Genomic DNA, 15,863 nt, shown 5'->3' with positions numbered 1-15,863 from the left:
GCACATGCGCAGAATCTATTAATATTCTTAGCATTGTGCTTTTAAAACCAGATTTACACAATTCTTAAAACTTATTGAAGAGTCGTAATAAAAGTCCTTGACCATTCAGAAGCCCTCAATACACGAGTCTTGGTGGCTAGATCGGCATGGTGTGTCATTGTATTTTGCTGGTTTTCTGTTCGAATCTCGAGATCGAAAAATAATTTATAAATTTTCTTTTTTTAAAATAAATTTTATCTTTATTTCTCCATTATTCATAGAGTTACTATGAATCATTCCAAATCATATATTTCAAAACAATATTATAAATTTAAAATATTTCTATATTTTATCGGAATTTTAAGAGTCAAGTTCCCGCACATGCGCAGGATCTATTAATATTCTTAGCATTGTGCTTTTAAAACCAGATTTACACAATACTTAAAACTTATTGCCGAGTCGTAATGAGAGTCTTTGACCATTCAGAAGCTCTCAATACACGACTCTTGGTGGCTAGATCGGCATGGTGTGTCATTGTATTTTGCTGGTTTTCTGTTCGAATCTCGAGATCGAAAAATAATTTATAAATTTTCTTTTTTTAAAATAAATTTTATCTTTATTTCTCCATTATTCATAGAGTTACTATGAATCATTCCAAATCATATATTTCAAAACAATATTATAAATTTAAAATATTTCTATACTTTATCGGAATTTTAAGAGTCAAGTTCCCGCACATGCGCATAATCTATTAATATTCTTAGCATTGTGCTTTTAAAACCAGATTTACACAATACTTAAAACTTATTGACGAGTCTTAATAAGAATCTTTGACCCTTCAGAAGCTCTCGAGGTACGAGTCCTTGTGGCTAGATCGGCAGGGTGTCTCATTGTATTTTGCTGGTCTTCTGTTCGAATCTCGAGATTAACAAATAATTTTATAATTTTTCTTTTTTTTAAATAAATTTTATTGTTATTTCTCCATTATTCATAGAGTTAATATGAATCATTCCAAATCATATACTTCAAAACAATATTATAAATTTAAAATATTTCTATATTTTATCGGAATTTTAAGAGTCAAGTTCCCGCACATGCGCATAATCTATTAATATTCTTAGCATTGTGCTTTTAAAACAAGATTTACACAATACTTAAAACTTATTGCCGATTCGTAAGGAGAATCTTTGACCCTTCAGAAGCACTCGAGGTAAGACTCTTGGTGGCTAGATCGGCAGGGTGTGTCATTGTATTTTGCTGGTCTTCTGTTCGAATCTCGAGATCGACAAACAATTTATCATTTTTCTTTTTTTTTAAATAAATTTTATTGTTATTTCTCCATTATTCATAGAGTTACTATGAATCATGCCAAATCATATATTTCAAAACCATATTTTAAATTCAAAATATTTCTATATTTTATCGGAATTTTAAGAGTCAAGTTCCCGCACATGCGCAGAATCTATTAAAATTCTTAGCATTGTGCTTTTAAAACCAGATTTATACAATGCATAAAACTTATTGCCGAGTCGTAATGAGAATCTTTGACCCTTCAGAAGATCTCGAGGTACGAGACTTCGTGGCTAGATCGGCAGGGTGTGTCATTGTATTTTGCTGGTCTTCTGTTCGAATCTCGAAATCGACAAATAATTTTATAATTTTTCTTTTTTTTAAATAAATTTTATTGTTATTTCTCCATTATTCATAGAGTTACTATGAATCATTCCAAATCATATACTTCAAAACAATATTATAAATTTAAAATATTTCTATATTTTATCGGAATTTTAAGAGTCAAGTTCCCGCACATGCGCAGAATCTATTAATATTCTTCGCATTGTGCTTTTAAAACCAGATTTACACAATACTTAAAACTTATATCCGAGTCGTAATGACAGTCTTTGACCATTCAGAAGCTCTCAATACACAAGTCTTGGTTGCTAGATCTGCAAGGTGTGTCATTGTATTTTGCTGGTTTTCTGTTCGAATCTCGAGATCGAAAAATAATTTATAAATTTTCTTTTTTTTTAAATAAATTTTATTGTTATTTCTCCATTATTCATAGAGTTACTATGAATCATAAGAAATCATATATTTAAAAACCATATTTTAAATTCACAATATTTCTATATTTTATATCAATTTTATGAGTCAAATTCGCGCACATGCGCAGAATCTGTTAATATTCTTAGCATTGTGCTTTTAAAACCAGATTTACACAATACTTAAAACTTATTGCCGAGTCTTAATGAGAATCTTTGACCCTTCAGAAGCTCTCGAGGTACGAGTCCTTGTGGCTAGATCGGCAGGGTGTGTCATTGTATTTTGCTGGTCTTCTGTTCGAATCTCGAGATCGACAAATAATTTATATTTTTTCTTTTTTTTTAATAAATTTTATCTTTATTTCTCCATTATTCATAGAGTTACTATGAATCATTCCAAATCATATATTTCAAAACAATATAATAAATTTAAAATATTTCTATATTTTATAGGAATGTTAAGAGTCAAGTTCCCGCACATGCGCAGAATCTATTAATATTCTTAGCATTGTGCTTTTAAAACCAGATTTACACAATTCTTAAAACTTATTGAAGAGTCGTAATAAAAGTCCTTGACCATTCACAAGCCCTCAATACACGAGTCTTGGTGGCTAGATCGGCATGGTGTGACATTGTATTTTGCTGGTTTTCTGTTCGAATCTCGAGATCGAAAAATAATTTATAAATTTTCTTTTTTTAAAATAAATTTTATCTTTATTTCTCCATTATTCATTGAGTTACTATGAATCATTCCAAATCATATATTTCAAAACAATATAATAAATTTAAAATATTTCCCGCACATGCGAAGTTCCCGCACATGCGCAGAATCTATTATTATTCTTAGCATTGTGCTTTTAAAACCAGATTTACACAATACTTAAAACTTATTGCCGAGTCGTAATAAGAGTCTTTGATCATTCAGAAGCTCTCGAGGTATGAGTCTTGGTGGCTAGATCGGCAGGGTGTGTCATTGTATTTTGCTGGTCTTCTGTTCGAATCTCGAGATCGACAAATAATTTATAATTTTTCTTTTTTTTAATAAATTTTATCTTTATTTCTCCATTATTCATAGAATTACTATGAATCATTCCAAATCATATATTTCAAAACAATATCATAAATTTAAAATATTTCTATATTTTATCGGAATTTTAATAGTCAAGTTCCTGCACATGCGCAGAATCTATTAATATTCTTAGCATTGTGCTTTTAAAACCAGATTTACACAATACTTAAAACTTATTGCCGAGTCTTAATGAGATTCCTTGACCCTTCAGAAGCTCTCGAGGTACGAGTCTTTGTGGCTAGATCGGCAGGGTGGGTCATTGTATTTTGCTGTCTTTCTGTTCGAATCTCGAGATCGACAAATAATTTATAATTGTTCTTTTTTTTTAATAAATTTTATCTTTATTTCTCCATTATTCAAAGAGTTACTATGAATCATTCTAAATCATATATTTCAAAACAATATCATTAATTTAAAATATTTCTATATTTTATCGGAATTTTAATAGTCAAGTTCCTGCACATGCGCTGAATCTATTAATATTCTTAGCATTGTACTTTTAAAACCAGATTTACACAATACTTAAAACTTATTGCCGAGTCTGAATGAGATCTTTGACCCTTCAGAAGCTCTCGAGGTACGAGTCTTTGTTTCTAGATCGCAGGGTGTGTCATTGTATTTTGCTGGTCTTCTGTTCGAATCTCGAGATCGACAAAGATTTTATAATTTTTCTTTTTTTTAAAAAAATTTTATCTTTATTTCTCCATTATTCATAGAGTTACTATGAATCATTCCAAATCATATATTTCAAAACAATATTATAAATTTAAAATATTTCTATATTTTATCGGAATTTTAAGAGTCAAGTTCGCGCACATGCGCAAAATCTATTAATATTTTTAGCATTGTGCTTTTAAAACCAGATTTACACAATACTTAAAACTTATTGCCGAGTCGTAATAAGAGTCTTTGATCATTCAGAAGCTCTCGAGGTATGAGTCTTGGTGGCTAGATCGGCAGGGTGTGTCATTGTATTTTGCTGGTCTTCTGTTCGAATCTCGAGATCGACAAATAATTTATAATTTTTCTTTTTTTTAATAAATTTTATCTTTATTTCTCCATTATTCATAGAATTACTATGAATCATTCCAAATCATATATTTCAAAACAATATCATAAATTTAAAATATTTCTATATTTTATCGGAATTTTAATAGTCAAGTTCCTGCACATGCGCAGAATCTATTAATATTCTTAGCATTGTGCTTTTAAAACCAGATTTACACAATACTTAAAACTTATTGCCGAGTCTTAATGAGATTCCTTGACCCTTCAGAAGCTCTCGAGGTACGAGTCTTTGTGGCTAGATCGGCAGGGTGGGTCATTGTATTTTGCTGTCTTTCTGTTCGAATCTCGAGATCGACAAATAATTTATAATTGTTCTTTTTTTTTAATAAATTTTATCTTTATTTCTCCATTATTCAAAGAGTTACTATGAATCATTCTAAATCATATATTTCAAAACAATATCATTAATTTAAAATATTTCTATATTTTATCGGAATTTTAATAGTCAAGTTCCTGCACATGCGCTGAATCTATTAATATTCTTAGCATTGTACTTTTAAAACCAGATTTACACAATACTTAAAACTTATTGCCGAGTCTGAATGAGATCTTTGACCCTTCAGAAGCTCTCGAGGTACGAGTCTTTGTTTCTAGATCGCAGGGTGTGTCATTGTATTTTGCTGGTCTTCTGTTCGAATCTCGAGATCGACAAAGATTTTATAATTTTTCTTTTTTTTAAAAAAATTTTATCTTTATTTCTCCATTATTCATAGAGTTACTATGAATCATTCCAAATCATATATTTCAAAACAATATTATAAATTTAAAATATTTCTATATTTTATCGGAATTTTAAGAGTCAAGTTCGCGCACATGCGCAAAATCTATTAATATTTTTAGCATTGTGCTTTTAAAACCAGATTTACACAATACTTAAAACTTATTGCCGAGTCGTAATAAGAGTCTTTGATCATTCAGAAGCTCTCGAGGTACGTGTCTTGGTGGCTAGATCGGCAGGGTGTGTCATTGTATTTTGCTATTCTTCTGTTCGAATCTCGAGATCGACAAATAATTTATAATTTTTTTTTTTAATAAATTTTATATTTATTTCTCCATTATTCATAGAATTACTATGAATCATTCTAAATCATATATTTCAAAACAATATCATAAATTTAAAATATTTCTATATTTTATCGGAATTTTAATAGTCAAGTTCCTGCACATGCGCTGAATCTAATAATATTCTTAGCATTGTACTTTTAAAACCAGATTTACACAATACTTAAAACTTATTGCCGAGTCTTAATAAGAATCCTCGACCCTTCAGAAGCTCTCGAGGCACGAGTCTTTGAGGCTAGATCGGCAGGGTGTGTCATTGTATTTTGCTGGTCTGTTCGAATCTCGAGATGGACAAATAATTTATAATTTTTCTTTTTTTTAAATAAATTTTATCTTTATTTCTCCATTATTCATAGAGTTACTATGAATCATTCAAAATCATATATTTCAAAACAATATTATAAATTTAAAATATTTCTATATTTTATAGGAATGTTAAGAGTCAAGTTCCCGCACATGCGCAGAATCTATTAATATTCTTAGCATTGTGCTTTTAAAACCAGATTTACACAATACTTAAAACTTATTGCGGAGTCGTAATGAGAGTCTTTGACCCTTCAGAAGCTCTCGAGGTACGAGTCTTTGTTTCTAGATCGGCAGGGTGTGTCATTGTATTTTGCTGGTCTTCTCTTCGAATCTCGAGATCGACAAAGATTTTATAATTTTTCTTTTTTTTAAATAAATTTTATCTTTATTTCTCCATTATTCATAGAGTTACTATGAATCATTCCAAATCATATATTTCAAAACAATATTATAAATTTAAAATATTTCTATATTTTATCGGAATTTTAATAGTCAAGTTCCTGCACATGCGCTGAATCTATTAATATTCTTAGCATTGTACTTTTAAAACCAGATTTACACAATACTTAAAACTTATTGCCGAGTCTTAATAAGAATCCTCGACCCTTCAGAAGCTCTCGCGGCACGAGTCTTGGTGGCTAGATCGGCATGGTGTGTCATTGTATTTTGCTGGTCTTCTGTTCGAATCTCGAGATCGACAAATAATTTATAATTTTTCTTTTTTTTTAAATAAATTTTATTTTTATTTCTCCATTATTCATAGAGTTACTATGAATCATTCCAAATCATATATTTCAAAACAATATTATAAATTTAAAATATTTCTATACTTTATCGGAATTTTAAGAGTCAAGTTCCCGCACATGCGCAGAATCTATTAATATTAGCATTGTGCTTTTAAAACCAGATTTACACAATACTTAAAACTTATTGCGGAGTCGTAATGAGAATCTTTGACCCTTCAGAAGCACTTGAGGTACGAGTCTTGGTGGCTAGATCGGCAGGGTGTGTCATTGTATTTTGCTGGTCTTCTGTTCGAATCTCGAGATCGACAAATAATTTATAATTTTTCTTTTTTTTTAAATAAATTTTAATGTTATTTCTCCATTATTCATAGAGTTACTATGAATCATTCCAAATCATATATTTCAAAACAATATTTTAAATTCAAAATATTTCTATATTTTATAGGAATTTTAAGAGTCAAGTTCGCGCACATGCGCAAAATCTATTAATATTCTTAGCATTGTGCTTTTAAAACCAGATTTACACAATACTTAAAACTTATTGCCGAGTCGTAATGAGAATCTTTGACCCATCAGAAGCTCTCGAGGTACGAGTCTTGCTGGCTAGATCGGCAGGGTATGTCATTGTATTTTGCTGGTCTTCTGTTCGAATCTCGAGATCGACAAATAATTTATAATTTTTCTTTTTTTATAATAAATTTTATCTTTATTTCTCCATTATTCATAGAGTTACTATGAATCATTCCAAATCATATATTTCAAAACAATATTATAAATTTAAAATACTTCTATATTTTATCGGAATTTTAAGAGTCAAATTCGCGCACATGCGCAGAATCTATTAATATTCTTAGCAATGTGCTTTTAAAACAAGATTTACACAATACTTGAAACTCATTGCCGAGTCGTAATGAGAATCTTTGACCCTTCAGAAGCTCTCGAAGGACGAGTCCTTGTGGCTAGATCGGCAGGGTGTGTCGTTGTATTTTGCTGGTCTTCTGTTCGAATCTCGAGATCGACAAATAATTTATAATTTTTCTTTTTTTTTAAATAAATTTTATCTTTATTTCTCCATTATTCATAGAATAACTATGAATCATTCCAAATCATATATTTCAAAACAATATTATAAATTTAAAATATTTCTATATTTTATAGGAATTTTAAGAGTCAAGTTCAAGCACATGCGCAGAATCTATTAATATTCTTAGCATTGAGCTTTTAAAACCAGATTTACACAATACTTAAAACTTATTGCCGAGTCGTAATGAAAGTCTTTGACCATTCAGAAGCTCTCAATGCACGAGTCTTGGTGGCTAGATCGCCAGGGTGTGTCATTGTATTTTGCTGGTCTTCTATTCGAATCTCGATATCGACAAATAATTTATAATTTTTCTTTTTTTTTAAATAAATTTTATTGTTATTTCTCCATTATTCATAGAGTTACTATGAATCATTCGAAATCATATATTTCAAAACCATATTTTAAATTAAAAATATTTCTATATTTTATAGGAATTTTAAGAGTCAAGTTCGCGCACATGCGCAGAATCTGTTAATATTCTTAGCATTGTGCTTTTAAAACCAGATTTACACAATACATAAAACTTATTGCCGAGTTGTAATGAGAATCTTTCACCCTTCAGAAGCACTCGAGGTACGAGTCTTGGTGGCTAGATTGGCAGGGTGTGTCATTGTATTTTGCTGGTCTTCTGTTCGAATCTCGAGATCGACAAATAATTTATAATTTTTCTTTTTTTATAATAAATTTTATCTTTATTTCTCCATTATTCATAGAGTTACTATGAATCATTCCAAATCATATATTTCCAAACAATATTATAAATTTAAAATATTTCTATATTTTATCGGAATTTTAAGAGTCAAATTCGCGCACATGCGCAGAATCTATTAATATTCTTAGCATTGTGCTTTTAAAACCAGATTTACACAATACTTGAAACTCATTGCCGAGTCGTAATGAGAATCTTTGACCCTTCAGAAGCTCTCGAGGTACGAGTCCTTGTGGCAAGATCGGCAGGGTGTGTCATAGTATTTTGCTGGTCTTCTGTTTGAATCTCGAGATCGACAAAGATTTTATAATTTCTTTTTTTTTTAAATAAATTTTATCTTTATTTCTCCATTATTCATAGAATAACTATGAATCATTCCAAACCATATATTTAAAAACCATATTTTAAATTCAAAATATTTCTATAATTTATCGGAATTTTAAGAGTCAAGTTCCCGCACATGCGCAGAATCTATTAATATTCTTAGCATTGTGCTTTTGAAACCAGATTTACACAATACTTAAAACTTATTGCCGAGTCGTAATGAGAATCTTTGACCCTTCAGAAGCACTTGAGGTACGAGTCTTGGTGGCTAGATCGCCAGGGTGTGTCGTTGTATTTTGCTGGTCTTCTGTTCGAATCTCGAGATCGACAAATAATTTATAATTTTTCTTTTTTTTTAAATAAATTTTATTGTTATTTCTCCATTATTCATAGAGTTAATATGAATCATTCCAAAACATATATTTCAAAACCATATTTTAAATTAAAAATATTTCTATATTTTATAGGAATTTTAAGAGTCAAGTTCGCGCACATGCGCAGAATCTGTTAATATTCTTAGCATTGTGCTTTTAAAACCAGATTTACACAGTACTTAAAACTTATTGCCGAGTCGTAATGAGAATCTTTGACCCTTCAGAAGCTCTCGAGGTACTCGTCTTGGTGGCTAGATCGGCAGGGTGTGTAGTTGTATTTTGCTGGTCTTCTGTTCGAATCTCGAGATCGACAAAGATTTTATAATTTTTCTTTTTTTTTAAATAAATTTTATCTTTATTTCTCCATTATTCATAGAATTACTATGAATCATTCCAAATCATATATTTCAAAACCATATTTTAAATTCAAAATATTTCTATATTTTATCGGAATTTTAAGAGTCAAGTTCCCGCACATGCGCAGAATCTATTAATATTCTTAGCATTGTGCTTTTAAAACCAGATTTACACAATACTTAAAACTTATTGCCGAGTCGTAATGAGAATCTTTGACCCTTCAGAATCTCTCGAGGTACTCGTCTTGGTGGCTAGATCGGCAGGGTGTGTAGTTGTATTTTGCTGGTCTTCTGTTCGAATCTCGAGATCGACAAAGATTTTATAATTTTTCTTTTTTTTTAAATAAATTTTATCTTTATTTCTCCATTATTCATAGAATTACTATGAATCATTTCAAATCATATATTTCAAAACAATATTATAAATTTAAAATATTTCTATATTTTATAGGAATTTTAAGAGTCAAGTTCAAGCACATGCGCAGAATCTATTAATATTCTTAGCATTGAGCTTTTAAAATCAGATTTACACAATACTTAAAACTTATTGCCGAGTCTTAATGAGAATCTTTGACCCTTCAGAAGCACTTGAGGTACGAGTCTTGGTGGCTAGATCGCCAGGGTGTGTCGTTGTATTTTGCTGGTCTTCTGTTCGAATCTCGAGATCGACAAATAATTTATAATTTTTCTTTTTTTTTAAATAAATTTTATTGTTATTTCTCCATTATTCATAGAGTTACTATGAATCATTCCAAAACATATATTTCAAAACCATATTTTAAATTAAAAATATTTCTATATTTTATAGGAATTTTAAGAGTCAAGTTCGCGCACATGCGCAGAATCTGTTAATATTCTTAGCATTGTGCTTTTAAAACCAGATTTACACAATACTTAAAACTTATTGCCGAGTAGTAATGAGAATCTTTCACCCTTCAGAATCTCTCGAGGTACTCGTCTTGGTGGCTAGATCGGCAGGGTGTGTAGTTGTATTTTGCTGGTCTTCTGTTCGAATCTCGAGATCGACAAAGATTTTATAATTTTTCTTTTTTTTTAAATAAATTTTATCTTTATTTCTCCATTATTCATAGAATTACTATGAATCATTCCAAATCATATATTTCAAAACAATATTATAAATTTAAAATATTTCTATATTTTATAGGAATTTTAAGAGTCAAGTTCAAGCACATGCGCAGAATCTATTAATATTCTTAGCATTGAGCTTTTAAAATCAGATTTACACAATACTTAAAACTTATTGCCGAGTCTTAATGAGAATCTTTGACCCTTCAGAAGCACTTGAGGTACGAGTCTTGGTGGCTAGATCGCCAGGGTGTGTCGTTGTATTTTGCTGGTCTTCTGTTCGAATCTCGAGATCGACAAATAATTTATAATTTTTCTTTTTTTTTAAATAAATTTTATTGTTATTTCTCCATTATTCATAGAGTTACTATGAATCATTCCAAAACATATATTTCAAAACCATATTTTAAATTAAAAATATTTCTATATTTTATAGGAATTTTAAGAGTCAAGTTCGCGCACATGCGCAGAATCTGTTAATATTCTTAGCATTGTGCTTTTAAAACCAGATTTACACAATACTTAAAACTTATTGCCGAGTAGTAATGAGAATCTTTCACCCTTCAGAAGCACTCGAGGTACGAGTCTTGGTGGCTAGATTGGCAGGGTGTGTCGTTGTATTTTGCTGGTCTTCTGTTCGAATCTCGAGATCGACAAATAATTTATAATTTTTCTTTTTTTTTAAAATAAATTTTATCTTTATTTCTCCATTATTCATAGAGTTACTATGAATCATTCCAAATCATATATTTAAAAACCATATTTTAAATTCAAAATATTTCTATACTTTATCGGAATTTTAAGAGTCAAGTTCCCGCACATGCGCAGAATCTATTAATATTCTTAGCATTGTGCTTTTAAAAGCAGATTTACACAATACTTAAAACTTATTGCCGAGTCGTAATGAGAATCTTTGACCCTTCAGAAGCACTTGAGGTACGAGTCTTTGTGGCTAGATCGGCAGGGTGTGTCATTGTATTTTGCTGGTCTTCTGTTCGAATCTCGAGATCGAAAAATAATTTATAATTTTTCTTTTTTTTTAAATAAATTTTATTGTTATTTCTCCATTATTCATAGAGTTACTATGAATCATTCCAAATCATATATTTCAAAACCATATTTTAAATTAAAAATATTTCTATATTTTATAGGAATTTTAAGAGTCAAGTTCGCGCACATGAGCAGAATCTGTTATATTCTTAGCATTGTGCTTTTAAAACCAGATTTACACAATACTTAAAAATTATTGCCGAGTCGTAATGAGAATCTTTCACCCTTCAGAAGCACTCGAGGTACGAGTCTTGGTGGCTAGATTGGCAGGGTGTGTCATTGTATTTTGCTGGTCTTCTGTTCGAATATCGAGATCGACAAATAATTTATAATTTTTCTTTTTTTTTAAATAAATTTTATCTTTATTTCTCCATTATTCATAGAGTTACTATGAATCATTCCAAATCAAATATTTAAAAACCATATTTTAAATTCAAAATATTTCTATACTTTATCGGAATTTTAAGAGTCAAGTTCCCGCACATGCGCAGAATCTATTAATATTCTTAGCATTGTGCTTTTAAAAGCAGATTTACACAATACTTAAAACTTATTGCCGAGTCGTAATGAGAATCTTTGACCCTTCAGAAGCACTTGAGGTACGAGTCTTGGTGGCTAGATCGCCAGGGTGTGTCGTTGTATTTTGCTGGTCTTCTGTTCGAATCTCGAGATCGACAAAAAATTTATAATTTTTCTTTTTTTTTAAATAAATTTTATTGTTATTTCTCCATTATTCATAGAGTTACTATGAATCATTCCAAAACATATATTTCAAAACCATATTTTAAATTAAAAATATTTCTATATTTTATAGGAATTTTAAGAGTCAAGTTCGCGCACATGCGCAGAATCTGTTAATATTCTTAGCATTGTGCTTTTAAAACCAGATTTACACAATACTTAAAACTTATTGCCGAGTAGTAATGAGAATCTTTCACCCTTCAGAAGCACTCGAGGTACGAGTCTTGGTGGCTAGATTGGCAGGGTGTGTCGTTGTATTTTGCTGGTCTTCTGTTCGAATCTCGAGATCGACAAATAATTTATAATTTTTCTTTTTTTTTAAATAAATTTTATCTTTATTTCTCCATTATTCATAGAGTTACTATGAATCATTCCAAATCATATATTTCAAAACCATATTTTAAATTCAAAATATTTCTATATTTTATCGGAATTTTAAGAGTCAAGTTCCCGCACATGCGCAGAATCTATTAATATTCTTAGCATTGTGCTTTTAAAACCAGATTTACACAATACTTAAAACTTATTGCCGAGTCGTAATAAGAGTCTTTGATCATTCAGAAGCTCTCGAGGTACGAGTCTTGGTGGCTAGATCGGCAGGGTGTGTCATCGTATTTTGCTGGTCTTCTGTTCGAATCTCGAGATCGACAAATAATTTATAATTTTTCTTTTTTTTTAAATAAATTTTATCTTTATTTCTCCATTATTCATAGAGTTACTATGAATCATTCCAAATCATATATTTAAAAACCATATTTTAAATTCAAAATATTTCTATACTTTATCGGAATTTTAAGAGTCAAGTTCCCGCACATGCGCAGAATCTATTAATATTCTTAGCATTGTGCTTTTAAAAGCAGATTTACACAATACTTAAAACTTATTGCCGAGCCGTAATGAGAATCTTTGACCCTTCAGAAGCACTTGAGGTACGAGTCTTTGTGGCTAGATCGGCAGGGTGTGTCATTGTATTTTGCTGGTCTTCTGTTCGAATCTCGAGATCGAAAAATAATTTATAATTTTTCTTTTTTTTTAAATAAATTTTATTGTTATTTCTCCATTATTCATAGAGTTACTATGAATCATTCCAAATCATATATTTCAAAACCATATTTTAAATTAAAAATATTTCTATATTTTATAGGAATTTTAAGAGTCAAGTTCGCGCACATGCGCAGAATCTGTTAATATTCTTAGCATTGTGCTTTTAAAACCAGATTTACACAATACTTAAAAATTATTGCCGAGTCGTAATGAGAATCTTTCACCCTTCAGAAGCACTCGAGGTACGAGTCTTGGTGGCTAGATTGGCAGGGTGTGTCATTGTATTTTGCTGGTCTTCTGTTCGAATATCGAGATCGACAAATAATTTATAATTTTTCTTTTTTTTTAAATAAATTTTATCTTTATTTCTCCATTATTCATAGAGTTACTATGAATCATTCCAAATCAAATATTTAAAAACCATATTTTAAATTCAAAATATTTCTATACTTTATCGGAATTTTAAGAGTCAAGTTCCCGCACATGCGCAGAATCTATTAATATTCTTAGCATTGTGCTTTTAAAAGCAGATTTACACAATACTTAAAACTTATTGCCGAGTCGTAATGAGAATCTTTGACCCTTCAGAAGCACTTGAGGTACGAGTCTTGGTGGCTAGATCGCCAGGGTGTGTCGTTGTATTTTGCTGGTCTTCTGTTCGAATCTCGAGATCGACAAATAATTTATAATTTTTCTTTTTTTTTAAATAAATTTTATTGTTATTTCTCCATTATTCATAGAGTTACTATGAATCATTCCAAAACATATATTTCAAAACCATATTTTAAATTAAAAATATTTCTATATTTTATAGGAATTTTAAGAGTCAAGTTCGCGCACATGCGCAGAATCTGTTAATATTCTTAGCATTGTGCTTTTAAAACCAGATTTACACAATACTTAAAACTTATTGCCGAGTAGTAATGAGAATCTTTCACCCTTCAGAAGCACTCGAGGTACGAGTCTTGGTGGCTAGATTGGCAGGGTGTGTCGTTGTATTTTGCTGGTCTTCTGTTCGAATCTCGAGATCGACAAATAATTTATAATTTTTCTTTTTTTTTAAATAAATTTTATCTTTATTTCTCCATTATTCATAGAGTTACTATGAATCATTCCAAATCATATATTTCAAAACCATATTTTAAATTCAAAATATTTCTATATTTTATCGGAATTTTAAGAGTCAAGTTCCCGCACATGCGCAGAATCTATTAATATTCTTAGCATTGTGCTTTTAAAACCAGATTTACACAATACTTAAAACTTATTGCCGAGTCGTAATAAGAGTCTTTGATCATTCAGAAGCTCTCGAGGTACGAGTCTTGGTGGCTAGATCGGCAGGGTGTGTCATCGTATTTTGCTGGTCTTCTGTTCGAATCTCGAGATCGACAAATAATTTATAATTTTTCTTTTTTTTTAAATAAATTTTATCTTTATTTCTCCATTATTCATAGAGTTACTATGAATCATTCCAAATCATATATTTAAAAACCATATTTTAAATTCAAAATATTTCTATACTTTATCGGAATTTTAAGAGTCAAGTTCCCGCACATGCGCAGAATCTATTAATATTCTTAGCATTGTGCTTTTAAAAGCAGATTTACACAATACTTAAAACTTATTGCCGAGTCGTAATGAGAATCTTTGACCCTTCAGAAGCACTTGAGGTACGAGTCTTTGTGGCTAGATCGGCAGGGTGTGTCATTGTATTTTGCTGGTCTTCTGTTCGAATCTCGAGATCGAAAAATAATTTATAATTTTTCTTTTTTTTTAAATAAATTTTATTGTTATTTCTCCATTATTCATAGAGTTACTATGAATCATTCCAAATCATATATTTCAAAACCATATTTTAAATTAAAAATATTTCTATATTTTATAGGAATTTTAAGAGTCAAGTTCGCGCACATGCGCAGAATCTGTTAATATTCTTAGCATTGTGCTTTTAAAACCAGATTTACACAATACTTAAAAATTATTGCCGAGTCGTAATGAGAATCTTTCACCCTTCAGAAGCACTCGAGGTACGAGTCTTGGTGGCTAGATTGGCAGGGTGTGTCATTGTATTTTGCTGGTCTTCTGTTCGAATATCGAGATCGACAAATAATTTATAATTTTTCTTTTTTTTTAAATAAATTTTATCTTTATTTCTCCATTATTCATAGAGTTACTATGAATCATTCCAAATCAAATATTTAAAAACCATATTTTAAATTCAAAATATTTCTATACTTTATCGGAATTTTAAGAGTCAAGTTCCCGCACATGCGCAGAATCTATTAATATTCTTAGCATTGTGCTTTTAAAAGCAGATTTACACAATACTTAAAACTTATTGCCGAGTCGTAATGAGAATCTTTGACCCTTCAGAAGCACTTGAGGTACGAGTCTTGGTGGCTAGATCGCCAGGGTGTGTCGTTGTATTTTGCTGGTCTTCTGTTCGAATCTCGAGATCGACAAATAATTTATAATTTTTCTTTTTTTTTTAAATAAATTTTATTGTTATTTCTCCATTACTCATAGAGTTACTATGAATCATTCCAAAACATATATTTCAAAACCATATTTTAAATTCAAAATATTTCTATATTTTATCGGAATTTTAAGAGTCAAGTTCCCGCACATGCGCAGAATCTATTAATATTCTTAGCATTGTGCTTTTAAAACCAGATTTACACAATACTTAAAACTTATTGCCGAGTCGTAATGAGAATCTTTGACCCTTCAGAAGCTCTCGAGGTACTCGTCTTGGTGGCTAGATCGGCAGGGTGTGTCGTTGTATTTTGCTGGTCTTCTGTTCGAATCTCGAGATCGACAAAT

Source organism: Argiope bruennichi, chromosome 1 (assembly GCF_947563725.1).
Source record: "Argiope bruennichi chromosome 1, qqArgBrue1.1, whole genome shotgun sequence".
NCBI lineage: Eukaryota > Metazoa > Arthropoda > Arachnida > Araneae > Araneidae > Argiope > Argiope bruennichi.
The sequence above is the reverse complement of the archived record's forward strand: the minus strand, read 5'-3'. Positions refer to the sequence as shown.